This window comes from Dermacentor silvarum, chromosome 1 (genome assembly GCF_013339745.2).
Source record: "Dermacentor silvarum isolate Dsil-2018 chromosome 1, BIME_Dsil_1.4, whole genome shotgun sequence".
NCBI lineage: Eukaryota > Metazoa > Arthropoda > Arachnida > Ixodida > Ixodidae > Dermacentor > Dermacentor silvarum.
In genome coordinates this window covers 160,499,714-160,523,248 of record NC_051154.1, presented here as the reverse complement: position 1 = coordinate 160,523,248, position 23,535 = coordinate 160,499,714, and the positions used below count along the sequence as shown (strand labels likewise).

At 47.3% G+C, this 23,535-nt stretch overlaps 1 protein-coding gene across 3 annotated transcripts in view; it reads right to left on the bottom strand.

Annotated features, from left to right (window-relative positions):
• Positions 1–23,535, bottom strand: part of LOC119436305 (tachykinin-like peptides receptor 99D) — a 729,947-nt gene that overhangs the window by 456,952 nt on the left and 249,460 nt on the right. The window contains exon 1 of one of the 3 annotated variants that reach the window (XM_037703119.2): positions 16,401–16,858. The exons of the other annotated variants lie outside the window; for them this stretch is intronic. The gene's annotated coding sequence lies outside the window, so the exon portion shown is untranslated. Of the gene's footprint in view, positions 1–16,400; positions 16,859–23,535 lie in introns of those variants that run through there. 3 annotated transcript variants of the gene reach the window in all.

The following is a 23,535-nucleotide window of genomic DNA, read 5'->3' as shown; positions in this document are numbered from 1 at the left end:
ACACCCGACCCACAGCGAAGGGCGGAGAAAAGCGAGAGCGAAGGCAATCCTTGACAACATCAAACGTAACGAAACGCAAGTCCTCTTCGTTGACGGGGCCAGATATTGGAATCGAGGCGCCTACGCAGTCTCTGTGGTGGACCGGCATGGCTCACTCTTCAACGCAGCCACGGCGGTTACCAACTTCACTGACGAAACAGAAGAAATGGTCATCGCGGTGGCCCTTCGAAGCTGCAAAGGAGCCTCCGTCATTTACTCGGACTCAAGAACAGCCATTAGAACCTTCTCAGCGGCCCTCGTCTCGAGGAAAGCAGCTACGGTTGTCAACAAAATCTTCTTCCAAAAAACGGGAGGAGACAACCTCACGTCCCCACACATCACATGGTTCCCGGCCCACATGGGCAACATTTCCGGACCTCCTGACCGTAATAAAAATTTTGCCACCGAGATTTTTAGCACAAATTAAAGTTACAATGACTGGCCTTCGGGAACGAACGTGCCTCACAACAAGTTACACGAGCGCACGCGCCCTTTCTATCGATGACAACATTGTGTCGGTGGTGGAAGGCCAACCTCCGACAGCCAACCACGAGAAAGGGCGAAAGAGTCAAAGAAAGCTAATCACTGTAATAGCAAAGGGGAAAGAAATGTGAGCAAATGGTGCGAAAAAAACACGCAGCACTGTGGCCCTTTAATAGAGGCAGAGAATAGCGTCATTATGTTTCACTTACACCCATTCTTTGTATCCCTCTACGTCACGCCTGTCAGAAAGCTCCCCAGAGAAGAACTTTCCTTCATGTACCTGAAGGCTTCCGCGGGATCATGTACTTCCCCAACAAAAGCGGTATGTGCTACCTACGGCAACGCCTTTGCAACTTCAGATCCTGCGCCCGAGCTGCGATAAAATTCATGGATCTTGTCAGGCTCCCTGTCGAAAAAATTTGTGGGCAAATGTAAGCTTTCCCAGTTGTGGTTCCCTCTCTTTGTTGGTTGTTGAAACCATATTAAGGGAACGATATTGCAAAGAACCATATATAAAGGATAGACCTCTGAACGTTCCTCCAGTTTGCCGACGCGGCTGAGAAAGGCAGTTGTATGGACAGGAATTGGAAATTAAACATTAAGCACGTGCGCGACGAGCTGCATGCAGTATACACACAGAGCGAATAAAAACGCGTCAGGTGTGTACTGTAAATGTCGTGAGGTTTCACTTCCGTGAAGCAGATGGCCGGGATAACACATTGAACTTAACTGATCAACAGTGAGGGAACAAGGGAAGCCTTAGCTTGGCATCAACATTGGGACAAATGATCTTCATCAGTGGCTGTAACTTCTGCGTCAGCAAGGCAGCACCTAAGTAATTTAAAAAGAAACTGTCAGCCCTTCCACTGGGGTGGAGATGGAAGACCAGCGAAGCTGTACTATGGTGAGAATTATGTATTTCCAATTGTGACTATTAAGATGTGATGGTGTAATTGGTTACTTGAACTATTAAAGAATCAGAAATATATATGATTCGGTGGTTTTCATTTATTTATTGACCACAGGGATCATGGCCTTATGGTTGCTACGGTACACCGCCATAGGGTGCACGGCAAAGGTTGGCACGTTCTTCATAAACATGTCGCCAACGCCGTTCGCGTTCGGTGCGAACGCGGGCAGAACGCCGCCGCCGTCGACAACAGTTGTGCGCGTTGTTTGTGTGACCGCACACAACCGCTGTCAAAACACTGGCTACGTGACGGAACGGCTAAACGCAGTTGTCGACACTGTTAGGGGAGAGGCGGGCGAGAGCCCAGAGAGAGTCGGCGGCACAGACGGCAGAGGCCGGCAGGGCTGCGCGCATGCGCCGTAGTGGGAGAGCAAGCACGCACACGCACAGTCTAGGGTGCCTCGATGCCCTCCTCGCCCACCGCTCCCTTTCCACTGGGAAGTCGCGTTTGCTCTCCGCCATGCGTTCGGTCCCCGTGAAAGCGCGCGCTTCCACTCGCACATACAGCATACGGCCAATGAGAGTTTTTTTTTTTTTCTATTGCCGGACGCGACCATCGAAGAGTGAGCCCTTAACAGCTTCGCTGTAAAAAACTACACAAGACCTGTTGATATTTGGCAGAACGTACACCGCTTTAGATTTGTACTTTCCCCTCTCGCACATTGTTCACTTTGAGAGGCAGTCTGACAGCCGCGCATCTCACTGTGGTTCCAAGGAAAGGAAAAGGGTGGGGGGGGGGGTGGCGACATCAAAGGCTGGAGGTACAACAGCGGCAAAGGCACGCAAATGTTTGAAAGACATATGAAAGCACTCACGTGAAGAACCAACGAAAATGAGCAAGTCAACAGCGGCCTGCCGTAGCGCTCCGATCACTCGGAGCGCGCCGGGCTCATAACTCGCGCGCGGGGTCGGCCAATATGAGCGCTGCCAGGCTACCGGAGGAGGCGGCAGTCAGCCAGGCGGCTCGTCAGGCCTGAGAGAAGCTGACATGTGAGTGACCGGGGCGCCGTGCATCGCCGGGCAGCGCGGGAAGGAAGGAATCGGCCCGTCCGCTAATATCGCCTCCACTTTGCCCTGAGCCGACACACGTGTTCCGGCTCCGTGGATGGTGCCGATACGACGGAGGGGTTAGGCGTTATTCCTGGCCCGACCCTTTTCTTCAGCGGCGCTATCAGCCTAAATTGATGCGTTGGCAAATCAGAATTATCCCGACCACGCTTTTACGTTTTCACATTCGCAAATATGCGCGCAAGTATATCGTGAGTGTCACGTTCGCAAGCATGGCAAGTATCACCGTGATTAAGACTGGGACGTGTACTTTACGGGCCGTTCAGTGGCTGGCTTTAAGCAGCGATTTACCATAACAGTCCCCTGTTCCATTTTTTAGGGGCGTAGCTCCTCTTAGTCTAACCTTGTCACGTCTCCGTTGTCCGGCGTATCTCCCGGCAGTAAACGGCAGTATCTCCCGTATAATGCAATAGATGGCGCTGTCTCATAGAAGTACATACAAACTGCAGTTCAGGGACGATATTCTAGATGGCGCTGTACACAATCTGTGTCGTCATCACCATTTCTCGTCTCATTTCCTAGATGGCTTGTACATAATAGCGCATAAAAAGGGACGAGGCGCAGATGGACGACGCGGACACAGCGCTGTGTCCGCGTCGTCCATCTGTGCCTCGTCCCTTTTTATGCGCTATTAAGTACAAGACATGGAATACCAACTCGCCCAATCTTACGCTCTTCCTAGATGGCGTTGGTCCAATAGAATTGTGTGCAATATGGCGCTTGTGTGAATCGACAGTAGATGGCGCTGGAAGTGCCGCTGCTCTCCGATTGGCTGCTGGCGGGCTGCGCGGGGATGCGCGGGGAGCGAGCGCCTCTCTCATTTCTTGGATCGTCGCCATACGTGTCGGATCGTTGGTGGAGCATGGACGATGCGCAGCGGCGGGCGCGGACACCGCGTGGACACCGCGGGGACACCGCGTGCAAAGACTTTGACGCCAAATACAGAAAAAGACCGTTCGTGCTCGTGGGTGACTTTAATGTCGACATATCGGACCGCTCCACCAACGATTGGCTCGTTCAGCACATGGCCATCAGATACTCGCTCAGGTGCATCTCCCTAGACCACCTTGCACCTACTACCGTGCATAGACATCGTGTTTGCTAACATTCCCCTTAAACCGGTACTCGAACCCCTAGCTGTGCACTTCTCCGACCACAAGTGCGTAATATATAAAGGTAACTTGAAATCTCAATAAAAGTTTTCTTCACCGTACCTCACGTGTTTGCAGGATGATTTTATCGGGCGAACTTCTCGGAGGATTAACGGTATCACCCATAACCTCGGGAGCTTCGCCCACCTCACCGTCATTCACCTCGTGGATATGCTGTGATTTTTTTTTTAACATTCGTGCTTGAACTTTTGGCAGTAGTACGCGATTGCGAACTGCTTTAAACTGAAGCTATATAGAGATAGATAGCAGTCCTAGAGATCAGATATTTTCAGCACTCGATGTCCCGCCTAATAAATGTGTGATCATACGTTCAGCTCACATTTCAGATGAAATGATAAGCAAACACAAAGAAAACAATATATACTCAATTCAGGCTCCGCACGGATGACTAACTGATCGAAATTGTACTCTGTCCTCCATCGTTCTCTCTGAGTGATCTTCAACTACCAATTAAAGCGGACCCACCTCTTGTCCGCTCCTGAGGACAAAGTCAGTCAGAGTAAAGAGTGATCGGGGATAACTTCATCGCTACGACGCGTTTGATCTGCCTCATCAGCCAGAAAATTTTGCATTACGGACTATATATCTACGCAACTTCATTCAGACTTCTCTTCGCCCATTGCACCTGTTGCACGCCGGAAGATTACTCTTGTGCCTAGGAATTTTGTGAGCCATAAGCAGTGCTCTGACAACTGAACGAGCCTGCGATATAATGTGCGGAAACATAACAACACATTTTCCTTTAATCTCACTACCCTCCTCCATGTGCGTGCATACCCACCCAGGCCGTTTGACAACCCAGAATTGTCCTGGAACACGGGAACACAACGGACTTCGATAGCATGTACCGCTACTCTAAAGAAAGAATTCTTGACATCTGTAACCTATGCTGTGGCACTCAGTCATGTACACTGAGCGCGTGCTGCACTTCCATAAGGCACTCAGTTGGGCCTGGAAGATCTTAGCGTAAACTATGAGCGCGCTACAGGAGAGAGAAATGACCGCGTTGTATCCCCGTGGCAGTTCCTCTGTTCTGTGTCGCGCTGTTAATTTCCCTTCTACGCAGTGATGTGCGCATTGCACATGAGTGAATTTTCGGCGTCAGTACACTAGGGGGGGGGGGGGGGGGGGGGGAGGGGGCAACAGATACGCGCAGAATTATCTCGCATTGTGGGTAGTAAAGCCCGTTCTGGCCTTCGCTCTCTCCTTTTTATCGTGCTTAAAATTTGATTTAAGTTTGTGTACTATGTACTTGTATGTGTGTGAGCACATGTTTTCATTCACTTTTGTACATCAGTATATTTCGAATTTATACGCTGTATTGAGCTCCTTAGAATTTCGCGCTGATTTTTCTTGCTTTCCTAGCTAGATTGTCGTAATGCTACAGTATAGTTCACCCCCCCCCCTCCCCCTCTAAGTGAAACGGAGCAGTGAAAGACATTGCACAGTTATCAAGTCTAATGTTCTTCGAAGAATTCATTTCAAATGAAGAAAAGAGACGGTAACACCGCTTTCCGAAACTTCAGTGCCGCTTCTTCACTTTTTCTGTCTACATTTTGTGCTTGTTTGATTTCGCCTTAACCTTCTCAGCTTAACAGCAGAATACACTTTGAGAAGGGTCCTTTACATCAACAAAATCTACGTCTTCCAAACACTTAGCAGTCGCTCGTTATTTGGAAGGATGAAGTGGTCTTGCTCCGAAGGCTGCAGTTTAACATACGAAATTGAGAAGATTGAAGTCGGCAACGGGCACACGAAACAGATTACACGGAACGCCGCGTAACATATTCAGCAAGAACTCGGAACACATTGGAGGTACAAACACGGCACAGTAATCCTAAAACCAAGATGTCGCCCACATATATCACAGACAAGAAAATTGTTTGCAGATATACGCTTAAAATGCAGACTCGCCCAGCAGTGGCCTACATGATGGCCAATGTGAAGGAGTTGCTGCCTCGCTCCGGCATTTAGGAGCAGTTTACAAGATCTCAGGGTTGAATGCAGCTCCGCTCCTATTAGACAGACCACTGATTTAACCAGGCGTCCGAGGCAACGATGTAGTAACGTTGTCAAGGGGTCGTCGGTGACAACAATGACAAAAAAAGCGTTTCGGTCAACCGCAGTGTTATCGTATTATCATCGACTTGTGAAAACCAACGGGCAAACTATGACGTCACGTACACAGCAACATTTAATTTTTTTGTGTGTGTGTAAGCATGAATATGAATGAATTCAAGTTTTCTGTTCAGTATTAATTTGAAGCTACCCTCAAAATATCCAAGCACAGAAGGCAAGTGGAATAAACGGCCTATACCGTTGTAAATAGATTATATATATATATACATAATGTCCCAGCTATCGTGTACGAACTTGAAACAGAAAGCGAAGCCCTCTATGCGGATGAAACCAGCCATATGTGAAAACATAAACCTGATGATATCTCCAGTATTTTTATCCTTAATTAATTTGTTCGTAATGATTATATGCTAACTTTTCATTGTTATATTTACGACAGATATGTATAACTAGTGGCGCTAAAACGTAAAACTTTTTCAATCTGTTTCTAACGCATTTCTACCATTATCCCTCTGCGATTGGTCAAACATTTTCGGCCCACGCCCACTTCGCTTGTCTGTCACGCGACGTCACGAAAGCTGAGAAAACTCCCCATATGAGATGGCGTGTACACACTGGTGATGCTTAATTAGGCCGAACAAAAGAAAAAAAAAGTTATTTCCGATGCTACGCATTTCGCGCTATTAGCCCTCGCTACTGGCAAAAATTCTTTCGGGATGCGCACACTTCGCCTGTCTGTCACACGACACCATGAAACCACTGAAACTCAGATGTCAAATGACGTGTGCGTACTAAAGAAGCATTAATTTGCCGAAAAAAACTGATTATTCTTTTCCTTTTTCTTTTTGAATAGCGGGAGACTGCCCCGCGTTCTGAAAGGAATAGAAGATGGCTGCCCGCCGATCCCTCTGGAGCTTGCTACTCAACGCTGCCAGCGAGAAGAAATTTATTTGCGTATAATACAAATTTATTCATGGCGGTATAACGTTGTCGAGCCCTTTCGATCCGTATGCGACATCGCTCTACCATGCAGTTTTAGCGGCATTTGTCACTTCCCGTTGCACGACGCTGCTATTTTCGTATAGCCCCCGCAAGTTAAGCAAGGGGAAGCGGGCCAACCACAGACGCCGACACTACTCTTCTCACCCACTTATCTACTTTTACTGCGCTAGCTCGGCCCCACGAAGCCTTTTCCACTTTTTTGTGCTCCTCACCTCTTTTCAGTCAATTTTATAAGAAAAATCTGTCAAGGTAGGCAACGCTATTTACTTTGAAAGCAAACAAAAGTACCCTTCTATAAACGAAGAGAGCGTTTGGTGGGGTGGTTCAAACAACGCTGTGGGTTGCCGTCCGATACTTGCGTCAACGGTTACGTAAATTGTCTGCGGCGAGCTATACCTTGCATGGCACTTTTTTCCGTGTTTATGAGAAAGGCCGGGAGATATAAAAAAGCCGACTCGGCTTCACGCTTGAGCGCTGCGCAGAAGTGCTACTCTCCGACACGTAGCGAACGAACTGATTCCAGTCGTGTAATGGACTCTTCCAGCAATAAATATGACTTGTTGCAATTTCTTAAATGAGACTGCTACATTCATACACATGTACGGGTTGGACTCGTGCGACTAGTTGCTTGCATTCGCTGCGAGTTATGATAAATTTGGTTTGACAGGCTGCCTGTCACAAATGATTAGGCGCTCAGAAGTGGGATTTGTCGCTAGAAGGAGTTCCGCCACGACACCAAGATAAACGCTCTGTCAACGCGATCGGACTTGTTTAGGACTTCCTCACTGCAGATCGACACCTGCAACAATCGTGCTCGCCAAAGATGATCTAATCCAAGCATATGTTGCTCTGGATTGTCTCAGGGCGCATATTCTTCATTTTTCCTGCTTCCCCGATCACCACAAGACGTTCTTGCCCTCGCAGATACCTCGTACTACGTTTTCTGAAGTTATCATCACCCATCCAGATTGTCTTCAATCAGGATACACACCAGCAGCAAGGCTTTCATTTTCATTGTGGTGTCTCTACAACAGCCTCAGGTGCGCCTAAGTATTCCGTGTGTAAAGAAGGAGGCCAATCAACGAAACATTGGACTGAAACAGATGACGCTGCTATTAATGACTGAGGCATACGGGGACCGAAAACACATCTATACCGGTGGTTCGGTCTCATCTACCAACTGTTCAGATGTAGTTGTTATTCCGGCTACGAAAACTACAACAAGTTTAAAATGTCACACGTGACAACATCAACGGCGACAGAGCTTGCTGGCCTGCTTGCTGCTCTAAAGTACCTCCTGCAAGAGACACCTCGGAAATGGGTCATATTTTGCGACTTTAAGGCAGCACAATTCAGAGCCTGCATTTTGCCCTATATCACAGGACTCATGAGCAGCTCGATAAGAGACGACTACCATAAAACTTTAGCTAACCAGCATGAAATTATATTTCAGTGGCTGCGTGGACATACCAGCATTGCTGGTATAGACCTCGCCCACGAAGCTGCCCGGTCCGCCCATGTAGAAGCCCGACCAGTTCCGATCACCTTATCAAGAACTGACGCCGCAAGAAAGCTTCATTTCGTGGCCAGAGCTATGACCCAATAATATTGGTCTTCTCCCAATCTCCCGAAGTGTCATCGTCATACACTTGATTATAAGAAATGACCGCATTTCTTATAAGAAATGACGTTAATTAAGTGACGTCCTCTGGCACAAGAGTGCGACTTGGCCCAAGAGCGCCGCGCCAAGACGTACATTATGTGCGTAATAATACAATGACTATGACAAGACACATGAAGGCGAAGCAGAAACTAAGGAAACCAGGCCCAACAGATAAAATATTCTGTACATATAGCACCAGGCGCGCCGAGCAGGGCCGCAGTCGACCTATCATACACTCGGTTTGCTAGAGCTTGTGCGTGTCTTTGTTGCAACGTAGCTATACACCCCTCTGCATTTGCATGCAGCTTGCTGCTTGCACTACAGACCCTGGACCAAGTGGGTCGTTTATACGCAGTTTATACGCAGCTCACGACTACGCGTGAACTTGGTGAAACGGGAAAGAAAACGAGCTATTTGTCTTTGAGGAAGGACGTTGCGTTCAACACCTACGTCAGTTGATATCACTCGAGGAACAAACGAAAAACATAACACGAATTATACAATGAAGCGGAGCCCTTCTCCTCGTTTGTATACAGTAGCATGGCATCAAAATGCAGTCATTTCTCACGGCGGATGAATTTTGCTTCTCCGGCGCCAGCCTTCAGGGGCAACTGGATGCCCGTAAATTGGTTGTGCAGAGGGCCCGAATAGAACTCGAGCTTTATTATTGCTTTTTTGTTTTCTCACTATCTATAAGGGCTTCGTTTTTGCACTTGCAAAAGCTACCTCAAAATTTGGCCGGTGTGGCGCTGTGTGGCGCTGTGTGCGTACGTGGGCGCCCGCCCGTTATAGAACAATCTTCAATGATCCTCTTCATGTTTTTCACTGTACCACGTTTCCATAAACTGAACAGCCACTGGAACTGTGAGCCTTTTGTTCAGAGTGTTAAACAACTAATTGCAACCAGCTTTCATGCTCCTGAGTTCTATAAAAAGTATGTGACATCTTATGTCTCTGTCCCCAGTACGAAGCCGAGTGTGAAGCTCTGCGGACAGCATTGAACCGGCTCGACTCCAGACAATTTTCGGAAATGGAGATCCTTAGATCTTGGCTGCACGCGTCGATTGCACAGGAAGTCACGAAAGCGTTTTTGCAGTACTTCGAGTCGACAGGTCTAGGCGACCGTGTGTAGACTTGGTGCGACCCTTCAAATGTGTGCGAAACTGTGCTCTCTCTATCTCCCCTCTCTCTTTTCATCCCTATACCTCCTTCCCCCAGTTCAGAGTAGCAAACCGGACGTGCGTCTAGTTATATATATATAACCTCCGCGGCTTACCTTTCTTATATTTCTCTGGCCCTATGTAACATATTAAAACTAATGTAGGTGAACACAGACACTGCGTGCCTGGTGAGCAGTTCCATGGTAGCTCGATGTAAATCGAGAGTACTACGTAAATAGTATATATACGACGAATAGAATCGATGGGCTACGATGGGATTAGGTTGATCTACAAATATTGACAGGGGTAAGAGGAGGATTTGTGAAATAAATGAACAAGCTGCAAAATGCATCTAAGCTGCAGGGGCAATGCCAACGAACAGGAAAAAAAAAATATCCACACTTCTGTCTAGAAAATTTGTGAAATGCGTTTCATAAAAAAAAGGGAAGCGACAATTTCTCATTGCTGCTCGTCTTGCAGACAATGATTCTGAGCAGAGGCTACGAGATCCAATGCATGTATATAGGTCGTTCTTGTATTTACCACGCTCCTTTCTTCAATGTTCTCAGGCTTCTAGTCAATGTTATGAGCCTTCGATCATCTATGAGTGGATACCATCTCACTGCGGAAGTTCTGGTAACGACAATAAGGATGACGCTGCCCGATCGTCAAACGACAGTGTCCACTGTATACCAATACTGTCGGAATAAAGCTTTGCTTGCTCGCGCGCGAGCTTCCACTGACACCATGGAACACAAGTGAATTTACCAACGCACGCCTCCACAGGTTGGATCCAGGTCTGTGACTACGACTTCCATCAGGGATACCACGAGCAAAAAAAAAACACACTTCTGTGCCGCCTGTGGCTCGCCATGGCATTACCGAACGCCTATTTCTTCGGCGTTGGAACGGCCGACAGCCCTGTTGGCGACAACTGCGGCTACGAAGCGACGATCAAGCACCTCCTCTGTGGCTGTCCCCGATACAGTGCGGCAAAAGAAGTGCTCGCGACCACGTTCAAAAAACGGGACGATCGCCCCTTGACGGAAGATAACGTCCTAGGACACAGGTCCGCACGGGTTTCAGCCCTCAAGGCCCTAAATCCACTGATCAGATTCTTAAGGACTTGTGAAGTGTGCGACCGACTTTGAAAGTTGTAGCGTGTTGCATCGCGTTATTGTGTGAATTTGTAACAGCTGAGCTGTTTAAGTCAGACAAAATGTGGGCCGATCCTGGCGGTAGTGCAGAAAGGGTCCAAGCGCAATGGCACATACCCCTGTGAACTAGAGATGAGCCTGGCTAAGTCTAGCTAAGCATGGTTGAGACTACTTAAGCTTAGTCAGTCATCGATAGCCAATCGATAATCCATCAATAATCAATAAATTCCGGAAAATGCTGGGAATGACTTGGTAGTGCTTAGCCTAGCCCAAATACGTGGCCAATACCATGCGATAGTCAATCAATGGCTAATCGATCAATAATCAAGAAACTCTGGAAAATGCTAGGGATGACTGGGTAGTGCTTAGTCTAGCCCAAATGCGTGGCCAATACCTTGCGATAGCAAATTGATAGCCATTCAATAGCTAATCGATCAATAATAAAAAAACTCAGGAAAATGCTGGGGATGACTTGGTAGTGCTTAGCCTAGCCCAAAGCCAGGAATAGCTAGGTGCCCATCAGCTCCGCTGTTTCTTTAGCATTGCGCCTCCAGTGCAAGCTACGCAATCTTTTTTTATTTTATTTCTTATATCACCTTTTATTTTATTTTTTTTTTGCACTGGTATAACCTCCCTGTTGTCACATGTTGTCAACATTTCTAATATTATCAAATAAATAAGTAAGGCAATCAATCAACCACACAGTATTCAGCACTGCCCCTTGAACCTCACAAATGCGGCACTTTCTATGCTTTGCAGGGCAGTGCTCGGGCTCTGCAAAAGTGGGGACGTCTGCACGAGGACAGCCCTTCGCGTCCCTTTATACGCACGTTCCATCCTGTCTTTCTCCAGAGCGCGCACGCACACTTCCTCACAGACAAAAATAAATACCACCTAAAATGTGTACAGCCTAATAACGCAAAAGAAGAAGTCCGAATAAGCGTGTTTCGTTTTGAATATTGCGACTACATATACTAGTGCAACCGAATTAAAGAGATGCGCTCTCCTGTGCCCCCTCAATCTTCTCCGGTTGATTGCTGGAGTCTTACACTTTCATAACTACCACTATTCTTTCCAAATGCTTAAATTACGCCTTGTCACTACGTCTTTAATCACAGCGTCAATACAATGGAGTTTTCATATCGTTTTTTTACCAATGTTTTCTGGTGAATGGCTACCTTCACGTATCGGCGTAGCAGGCAACGCGGCCACTGACAGTCTTGCACGCAAATCATTGCAGGTTCAGGTTTGTGGCAAAATCCACAAACCGGCCACGCAAATTCTAAACAAATATCCACCACCTGATCACCAGATTCAAATAATCTGGGTCCCGGCACATTACTCGCACCCAGGAAATGAGGCTGCCCCCAATTTGTAAAGAACGACTTGCACACAAGCTGCAGACATTATAGCTTCGTATTGTACTTTGAATATGCGATAATAACGGCATCTTCACGGGGCGATATCGCCTAATGACGTAATCTGATGACGTCATCACGTCAAATGTGACGTCACGCAATGATGTCACGTGATGACATCATGTGATGCCTCTTGGAGGAGCAGCATACTGTGCGCTTCCACCTTCTTTGTACTGTGTCAACAGAACCTAGATAGCACAGGCCTACGCACTCCGATATATGACGTCATGTTTCCTGGCCCGAAATTTCCTTTGTCAAGGCTGGCGTGACGAAAGCGGTGACGTCAAAATCACTGTTGCTTCCGCGCGAGCATCCCCATTAGACTCTATGGCGGTCGGGCCAGGTAGCAGGACGTCATGGATCGGAGTGCGTAGGCCTTCACTCTAAAAAGAAAAAAAAAAGTTTGCACCCTTTGGGTCGTATCTTGTCCCCAAACAATAATCGTCATCTGTCTTGTCCGCATTTCCTTTCTTTAACGCTGCAAGCCCGGTACTTCCTAGTCACGAAAGGCTTGCGCCATGGAGGAAGGAAACCCAGGAGAGGCCCCGGCCAGCACGGACGTATTGGAGAGAGTGTGGCGGAAGTCACGTGCTGTTTTTCGCAAAAGAGCACTGGGACGGGTACCCCAAATGTCAACGTTGCCATAGCAACCGCGCTCCTGAAGCTTTCGCTGCTGCTATCGGCCTTTGAAAAGTGAGATAAGATTTTTCCGCCGGTGTCTTTCTCGCAGCACCTTTTGTTCGTGAGAAAAGCTGACTTTGGAGTGTGGTGTGTAAGCTTGAAAGTTGTGTTTTGGGTCTGTGAGTGTGAGTGTCAGCCAGCAACAAACACACTTAACAGTCACGGCGCGGGTCTTCGTCGTCGTCTTCAACGTGCCACGGAAAAACACACGAGCGCGTCTGCTTCACTAAAACTGCTACAGAAGTTTCTAGGCATTGTTTTGACGCGCGTCGACAGCACACACTTCCGGCGGCTCGTAACAGTGCAAGTTCAAAGTTCGCGCCCATCTGCTCCGGCGAGCTGCAGAACCCCTGATTGGAGGCGCAGAGGGAGATGGCACACCAACATGGTTGCACTTCCGGCTTCAAAAACGTGACGTCAGGGCCTCTCCTCCATGGCTTGCGCGTTATCAGTGTGACACAGCATTCCCGACAGGAAAGTAGCGAGCGCTCAGTTTTCAAGAAAGGAAACGCAAGCAAGGCAGATGACGACTTACTGTTTGAGGACAAGATACAACCCAAATGGTGTAAACTTTTTTTAGAGCGTTGTGCTATCTAGGTGGTGTTGACTGTGGCCGGGATCGGCCCACATTTCTGTGTAAGCACCGTGCACGCGGACACAAAAAAATCCCGACCAACCAGAGGCTAACAGCTTCGCTGTGCATGATTGCACCCTTTGGGGCTTATCTTGACACACAACTATAACCGTCATCTGCCTTGCTTGCGTTTTCTATCTTGAAAACTCTGCGCTCACTACGCTCCTGTCGAGAATGCTGTCCCGCTGATTACGCACACGCCGTTCGGGACCTGTAAGTGCCCGGCGCGCAGCGCTAAAGAGAGGAGATGCGCGTAAGATACATGACGATTGTCGCTGTGGGGAAAAGATTAGCGCCAAAGGGTGCAAACCTTTTTAAGAGTGTTCGACAAAATGAGCTCCACAGGAGTTGTCACAAGTCACTTTCACGAAAAGCAACACTCCCGTGCACGTACGCCAAGATGACTGGAAAGCGCTCGTGGTCTGAGACTGAAAACTTGCGCCGCGCTCTATAGTGTCGTTCCACTACCCATCGGAAGCAAAAGCGAGAGCACGCTGGAGCAAGTCGGCAGCGTAACGCCGCGCTTCGACGACGCGCGGCAGTCAAAGCCAGTACGTTCGTTTTTGGGAGGGATAAGACCTCGCTGGTAGCGATAAGGCCACCAAATGAGGGAAGTTGCGTCTCGTTGAGCCGTGAACGAAGTCCGCAATCAATCACTGTCCGGAAAATTCGTTTCCACGCAAGTACATATCGCACGCCAGATACATGGATATACGTATCGTTTACCTTCCGGATAACTGCTGGGGCGGATTCATGAAATTTGACGTTACGCCCAAAGTTTTGTCATTCACAGTTTTACTTAACGCGTGTACCAACGCCCATAAACATACGGCCATACGCAAGCACATACACAAGCGCATACACACGTGGGGTTGCGAGTTTCCGGGTCTGTCTGGATATACTATGACGCCTGACTAACGAACTATCTCGTGGCAGCCTGCCTTTTCGTTGTTTTCAATCATCATTGTTGATCGAGTTTTCACTACGAATTCTGTAAAATAAATATTTCTTTAGGAAATAAAATTTTCACTGTCAGAACATGTTGGTCTCTGAGTATGCGTTTCATGATACATATAGTTTTCTATTACAAAAGCCCGAAAACTCAGTGATATTCATTTTTGAGCTCAAAATACGGAAAGGCCCCACTCAGTTTTAGACAGCACGCTTATCAGGTAGACGCACGAATGATGGCAGGAAGCTAGTTGCTGCAAACTTAATCATGTATGAATGTAGGTCCAGTAGAGCTGAGAGCACATTACATAACCTAGCACCGTGGTTAAGCGCACGTTCGATTATCTGTAGTGATAACAGATCAGAATGATAACGCTCGCCATTCGGCTTCAGCTTGGCTAGTCACTTATCTGAGACTTACGTGCATATTCGGCTGAAAAAGTGACATTTTTTTTATTTCGAGCACACACAGAGAAAAGTCACTATAACAGTATATTGTTATTACTCACGTAGGTAGAGTTTTATGACACCCGGTCAGGGAAGGCTCGTGTACCCATGCGCTGTATAAACTCTGCACTCACTTGTGCATACTGCGCGCTCTTTACATGAACTGTTCAGATCCTAACGAAAGGAGCGGATTCAGGTGAAATAGAAAGGTCATTTCAGTTTCCATTCCAACATTCGCAGAAAACAAACGAGCAAATAAAGAAATAATGTATCACAGATTTCCAGTTCCAACTGGCTTCACTACTTCAGTGTCATTTCACATTACTCAACTTTGAGTCTGACGTTGCAGAGCCGATTCGCAGTTATTTGGATCAAATAAAAGGTTGTGACTTTTCTTTTCTTTTTTTTTTTTTTTTGCTGTATACAGCTCTTGTAAATCGTCAACTAAGCAGCTCGTTGTGCCAAGGCAACATGGTAAAGTCACATGGCTCTTTTTAAATAGGATTTATAACAGGCGATTTTGCATTAAAGTGCAGTGTCGGTCTGGGGTCGTCCCGCACACACGTGTCAGTCTCTAGAACGCAAGCTGTAGACACATAGACAGCGGAGCGGTATACATTAGGCAGAGTGCCACTAAAGCTCGGCGGCCAATATTCCACCAGCACATCAAATCTCGCCTAATGGATACACGCTATAAAATATATAAAATTAAGAACGAAGTTGATATTAGGAGGTGAACGACAGTGGAGCACGCGCGGCTTCAACGCCAGTGTTTCTAACATGGCTGCCGCAATCGCAAGGAGCGCATTTGTTGCCGCCGAATCTCGAAGGCTGCGCTCTTCAGGTGGACTTGTTGCACAAGTGTAAAAAATAAATTATGGGGTATTACGTGCCAAAACCACGATCTGATTATGAGGCACGCCATAGTGGGGGACTCCGGAAATTTGGACCTCCTGGGGTTCTTTAACGTGTACCTAAATCTAAGTACACGGGTGTTTTCGGATTTCGCCCCCATCGAAATGCGGCCGCCGTGGCCAAGATTCGATCCCGCGACCTGCACAAGTGTACGAATACCGGCCTAAAAGATCAACTCGAAGCGTTGGCACCTTTAATCGTTTCCGGATGTGGCTACTCTGCGTGATTCATTTTCCTTTGGCATATTTACGCAGGATAATATATTTTCCTTGGTTTCGGCCCGAAAAGTGAACTTGACACCACTGTCGCACTGCCTCGTTCTTCACCATTATGACACACGATATCAGCAGGTTACTCCGGCTTACTTCAATGCAAATAAAAACACTTCAACAACATTCGACGTGTACGCCGAGTGCGTGACATCCGCCTACCCTTCCGCGGCACTTCCACCACAGACCCGCATTGAAGAGGGCTCAAGCGCGCTCTGCTGTGCCAGGGCGTCACGTGGGTTGTCCGCGCGCAGCCCCGGAGTGCAGAAGAGTGTGCGTGGTGCCGACTCACCCGAAAAGTTGCCGGTGGTCGTGGTGGCCCGCAGGTTCCTCGCGAGGCCACGGCCCGGTGCCGGCAGGCAGGCCGCGTGCGCAGCGCGAAAGCGTGGCGGGCGAGTCCATTACGAGGCAGCCGGGCGACGAGCCGGCGCGTCAAAGCCGTGTGCCGCTTCCACGCCAACGCACTCGGCCCGTTGCACCGATAAGGACAGTGGGCAACGAGAGCTAGCGCAGCCTCCGGAGCAGAGCGGCCGTGATGCTGCGCGTCAGGATCGATGGCCGACCATAGGGCCCCTTGTGCTATAAAGGCCGACAAGGGACCGCACCGTTTATGCTTCTAATTATCGGCCGCTTCTACGAGACGGCTCCCGGCGAGGATGGCTCACCGAGGCGCCGGGGCCACCGGGTGGTACTATAGTTCTGTTTACTCGTTCTTGCTGCAGGTGGAGCCCTTCGAGTGCTATATAGATGCGACCTATACATGCAACTGGTGCCAGGCATGTTCGCTTTGATAAATAATACAATGGGCAGGAATCTTTTATGAATACGATAAAAATTGGAGATGAATTCACAAAAAGCTTTTCGTTCATACCGGCGTCGTATCATTAGCTATAGTCGCCTTCGCTACTAATATTTTGGCTCTCGAGACTGACCTGTGCCTGTTCTTACGAGGCGCTGCGACTTATACGAACTAGTTTGTGGATACAGGCCTTGATGCACGGTACACTTGACCTGGTCCACGTCAAGAAATAAAGCCCTCGTGATTTCTCGCATTCTGTTTCCTTGTGCGCGTAGCATCTTGTATAGTGGACGTCCGGGGTCTGAAACGATGCTAGCGTTCTACATGCTGGCTGAGTTATCCACTTGCTGTACGGGCCCATCGGGCTCGTCGCAAATACTAGCTCGCGCTAAATGAACACCATGGCGTAAAGAGAAATTAATCAAGTGGGTCTTATAACACTGACCTATTGTCCTGTCTTGCACGGCCCCATGGCTTCTTCCTGTTAGGGTTTATTTCTCCCTTCTTTCGTTTTTTTATTCGTTCTTTCTTTCTTTGAGGAGTGATGTCAGTGTATCTACACCGGTGGTACTCTTTCACCTAGTTAAGTATAATCCTAGTTAAACTGTAGTGCGTCGATTTCATCATTACCTGCTGGTGTCATCACAGAGTTAGAAGTTTCTTGCCCAGCGTTTGAGAGGCTAACACATTATCGAGACAGAACGTCAGTGTATCTATTCTTCCTCTCCTTTTACGCTCAGTCTCCTCTCCGCTGCCTTCGGGGAGAGGGTATAAGGAGGAAATAAATAAAAAGATTGGCCAACGAAACCGCTGTGGGTCGCGTCCAATTACGGGTGGCCGAGATAGAGTGCAGTCCAAGCTGAGTAACCGAGACGAATGGTCCGGACGACAGAAGAGGGCCCGAAGGATCGCGAGTCGTTGGCCTCCCGGAGTGGGCCCTTCCGCAGGCGCCGCTGCTAATCACTGGCGACGCTAATGCGCGTGAGCACATGCCCTGTCCACCCGCGCGCCGTTGTCCCGCGCTGGGAAGTCGCGGTGCGTCGACGCGTCGTGCGAGCATCAGCACACGTCTGCTGCCTCGTTCAAAATGCATTAGGCCGGATGTGGGGCGCACGCAGGAAATGGCGTCTCAGGTCTGTCGCGGCCCGCGCGCGGCCGACGACTTTGGTGCTCGCGTCGAGATTGCGGCGCAGCTGTACGAATGCTCCGCCATTAAAAGCATGCATGGTTGTTGAAGCTCCAGCGCTGCTGGTCAGCTGGTCAGGGATGCCAGTCACACCTGTACACGGAATTCTTCCTTCGCGGCACACACTGGTTGGTGGCTACCCGCCGTAGTTTGCGATGGAGGACGGCAAGTGGACTATATACGTTATAGGACGCGCGGCATGGCAGCGAAGGGCTTTGGCGTGCGCGCGAGTAATTTGGGAACACACGGGTGTCCCTACAAAACTCGACATCACTTTGTTTCGCTTAGCACTGACCACGCAGGCAAACCAAATAGCTTCCAGAAGGCTGCACGGATTTAGTAACAGTATAAGTTCGTTCCGAACCAACTCCGAGCCGACGACCCATCGGTAAAGTCGTATACGCAACGGGGCGCGAATTTTGCGTCGACACAGAATTCACCCAACGGCGGCTTCATTAGCGAGTCCGACCGGACACGTTGTGCACGTGTTAAATGTTCCTAGAAATGTATTGGCGCAGTTGGTATTTACTTCTCGAAATATTATACAATATACAGTTGGGCGACCTCGCCGGAAGTGAACACCATTGATTACGCTTCCCTATATTTGACGCTCATTGTCGAGTAATTCTGCGCAGAGTTAGGCCACTAACGACGCGGCTGCAGCCTGACCACTGCAGTGACCATCAACAACATGGATTGGTCATCGTGACTTGGGGACCTACTTCGGTATGGTAGTGATGAGAGACTTTCAGGCCATGACAAAAGCAAGATCTTTATATCACTGTCAGAAATAGCACATGTTCCCTTTCCATATAACTCCGCAGCACAACGCATCGTTCAGTGATAGCGTTATGAAAGTCGTGCAGGAGCTAAAGCCTTCGCGATTCGGGCCCACAATTGTTGCAGAAAATCTTTTGCGCCGTACACATGGCGCCCAGTGATTCTTTGTCATTGAGTTCTTCATTCCAAAGCCACACCGGCCGACTGTGAGTAGAGTGTTGAGCTTCGGAATAATTTTGGCTATCTAGGTTCGTAATTGTGCACCTGTCTACTCGTGTGTTTTGCGTCCCCATCGCAAAGCAGTCGCGGAGGCTCGGATTCCAACCTTGGACGTCGTGCTAGATGCAAAACACGACAAGTGCATGATGTATAAGCAGCTCACTTTATCCTCAATAAATGCGTTCAATTAAGCGTCAATTTTTACTCAGACACTGTGAAGACTAGTTTAGGTAGGAAATATAGGTATTTCATACGAAGGAAATACAGAACTACGTTGAAGTGCAGCGTACCAGTTTATACATAAGCACGAAGTCATGACCAAGTGAAAATCAGGCGCATTTACTGACCTTTGCAGGCGTTGTAAATTTATATTTTACGAGTGACTGCGGCATGCTTAGGCTAAACGTGGCTCTGCCTTTGCACTAAGTATCGTCGACTTACTGTGACTAGATACTTCTAGTTCCCGGGAATTCAGCAGACACTTAATTCGTGCCAACCGGGAAGACAGACGACGCATAACTAATTAAAATAAGTATCTGCTGACTTGCCGGAAAGTATGACCAAATTAGCTTAGCTGAGAAGCATCTTACAGTATAGCTCTGCTACTTTCGATCCACCACCCATCGCCCCCCCCCCCCCCCTCCCTTTAAAGGTTTAAAAAACAAATAACTCAAAGAGAACTCCGGTGCTGCAGTCGTTCAGCTGCCATGGTAACGATTGAATGTCAAATAAATTAAATTCTGTGATTTTACGTGCCAGAACTAATGAGGAACGCCGTAGTTGGGGACTCCGATCAATGTTGACAACCTGGTTTTTTTTTAACGTGCACCCAATGAACAGTATACAAGGGCGTTTTTGCATTCCGCCTCCATCGAAGTACGGCCGCCGCGGCCGGGATTCGATCCCGCGCCCTTGCGTTTAACAGCGTAAACGCCAAAGCCACTACGGCACCACGGCGGGTCACGATGTTACATAGTAAACGAATTTGTTTATTCTTCATGTTCATGGCCTCAGGCGTTTTTATGTCGCTAGTGCTTTATTTTTCTATATCTTCAAGGAATCATATCGTTCTCTAGACACAGCGAGGCAAGCTCTCCTTTCACTGTCAGACATACTGCAGTGTGTTAATGAATAGTATCTATTACTCGGAGGAGGTATCAACGTGCCTGATGTTCGCCGGCTCAACATAATGCCCGTGTTTCCGTCTTACTCAGGCCTCCCTGCAGCCTTCGGCAATTTATGGCCAGCCGCGGCCATCTTTAGTTTAAATACCCACCCTCCACTGCTAACATTCTTTATCTTTTCTTTTCCAACGGCCTGTATCTAATGGATACAGTTTTATCTATAACTGAAATTAGCAATCACGAATGTCTTGTCGTTCGTGTCGTATTTCCGCCATTTTCCGGCTTATAACACACACATTATAGGATACTTTGAAACATTCCAGATCTGAGCATCCCAACCTAATTTATGGTCCCTACTCAAACAGAAGCTTTCTGCCCTTATTGATCAAAATATTCTACATAAAATACTTACAGGTGAAGAAAGTAAACGTAAACAATTGTTCACAAAAAAAAAAGATTAAACCACTCATTAATAAGAAAGAGCGAATTTTTAAGCAGTACGTCAGACAGAAGGAAAACTAGTTATATATGTCCGTAGAAGAGATAAATACGCAAATAAAACAGAAAATAAAAACTGCAAAAAAAGAATTCTTTTTCTTTACTACTTCAGAGATTAGAATCAATCCAAAAGAATCTTGAAATTACGCCAAATCTTACCGTAAGCACCACACCGGCCTTCCATCACTTACACAAGACGATCTCGTCGGTGTTGCTGATATTGTAAACCAAACTGTTTTAGCAGGTACATTGAGTTTGTTTTCTTCTAAGGCTGCGCATCAGGAGGAGGAGGAGTAGATTTTAATGAAAAAAAAGGAGGAGAGGTCGGCCTGGAGGGCGTGTCTCTGGCCTCAGGAGTTGCCAGATTACTCATGCCCTGACTGGGACCTGATGCCTGAGATCAAAATAGACAGCTACAACTTCTGCAAAATCTAAATACAGATACTGCCCCGGAACCGGATGGTATTCCAAGCATTGTTCTTAAGTCTTGCACCCTTGTCATATCTATATGTATATACAATCTGTCCCTTAAGATGTGCTCCCTTCCTCAAGATTGGAAAATGGGCAACGCCATACACACCCATGAAAAAGGCCCGCCTAATTGCCTCCCAGACTATAGACTAATATATCTAAGAAGTGTATGCTGCAAAACCTTGTAACATATATTATATTCAAGCACTTTCCTTACCTTCAAAGCAATGACTTCTTTGTAGATTACCAACTTCCTTTAAGGCAGGGCATTGTTGCACCACGCAGCTAATTGAATATTATCATTATGTGTTAAACTCATTTGACTCTGGCCATGAAAACAACCTTAAATTACTGGATTGAAAAAATCGGTTTGTCATGATTTTCTATTGCATAAACTCTCCCTCTTCGGATTACTTGACATTTTTCGATGGCATCCAGCACTAACTTTGTGAATACTTCCAAAAAGTTGGAATTAACGAAATCGAATCGGCAACAGCTTCTGTCTTTTCAGGGATTCCTCAAGGATCTGTGCTAGGGCCACTACTATTTCTTGTATTCCTTAATGATATCGGCATCGGCATAACCTCAATAATCAGACTTTACGTAGAATACTGTGTCGTATATAAATTAATTAATAATGAGTCGATAAATTAGCGTTACAAGCTGAGCTTTACAAAATATTTACTTAGTAAAGCAGATGGTTCCCGTTTTAAAAATAGCTGAATGCAAATAGATCTGTTTTTCTCAGAAACGCGCATCACTTTTAGCACAATACCATTTGAGTGATCAACCTATCCCCGAAGAACTCAAGCAAAATGTTGAGGTGTAACCTTTTCATTAGACCTAACTTTTTTTCTTTTTAATTCTGGGGTTTTACGTCCCACAACCACGATCTGATCATGAGACACGCCATTTCGGGGAATAATTTTGACCACCAACATGTCCCCAATGCACGGGCGCTCTTGCATTTCGCCGCCATCGAAATTCGGCCGCCGCGGCCGGGATTTGATCCCGCGACCTCGTGCTTAGCAGCTCAACGCCAAAGCCACTAAGAACCACGCTGGCTTAGACCTAACTTGAAATCTCCACGTAGAAGCAATAACATTCAAAGCTGCATCCACCCTTAAATTCATCCGCAGGAATTTTAAATGTGCGACTCAAGACGCAAAGGAACGCTTATATTTCGAATATTCGGCCTATTCTTTCTTGAGTATACATGCACTGCGTGGGACCCACCCATCGAAAATCTTGTAGACCACTTGGATAATAATCACCAATAATTACAGGTTTCCTAGCAGCTTCACTGAAATAAATATTAAGCCGAACCTCCCTGAACGGGCACTGTCCATGATATGCGTAGTCGCATATGGCGGTCGGCGTGGTGCGGAATGTGTTATGCGCGGTAATGATGTGTGTGGGGGTTACGCGGTATCTCGCGTAGTAAAGGATTTGCGTACGCACCCAAGCCCTCGCTTCCGTTGAACGACATCAGCGAACATCTAGTGTCGCCCAGGATTCCGTTCATGTTCATCCGATGCCTTTTATGCACGGATGACAGTTCGGAGTCGGGGTGCAGATCGTAAACGTTCCCGTCGAGGTGGACGACATGATCACGATATTGCCGGGCAATGTACCCGACGACATCGACATTCACTGGGGCTTGGTACCCACTTTTTAGTATAAGCTTCGGCATTTCTGCCTAAGCTTATACTGCCCTAGTTAAATATATATATATATATATATATATATATATATATATATATAATCATAAGAAGCCAACAAACAATGACACCAAGGACAACACAGGGGAAATTACTTGTACTTACTAATTGAAGTAAAGAAATGATAAATTAATGGAAATGAAAATGGATGAAAAAACAACTGTCCGCAGGTGGGGAACGAACCTACGTCTTCGCATTACGCGTGCGCTGCTCTCACCATTGAGCTACCGCGGACGTAAAAACATAGATACCCCAGAAAGTGGATGGGAAAACGGCTCCGCGTTTGCTCAATGGTGAGAGCATCGCACGCGTAATGCGAAGACGTGGGTTCGTTCCCCACCTGCGGACAGTTGTTGATTCATCCGTTTTCATTTCCGTTAATTTATCATTGCTTTAATTTAATGAGTAAGTACAAGTAATTTCCCCTATGTTGTCCTTGGTGTCATTGTTTGTTGACTTCTTATGATATGATTAATAAAAATCGGGCCCCTCGGTTCCCTTTCTTCTCGTCGCTTCTTGCATTGAAGCACGAACTTAACTGGAACGTCAATGCATTTCTCCGCAAAGTTCGGGAATTTTGATCTCAAAACTGGTGTCATCCTGAGAATTAATTCCAAATAGATCCGCCT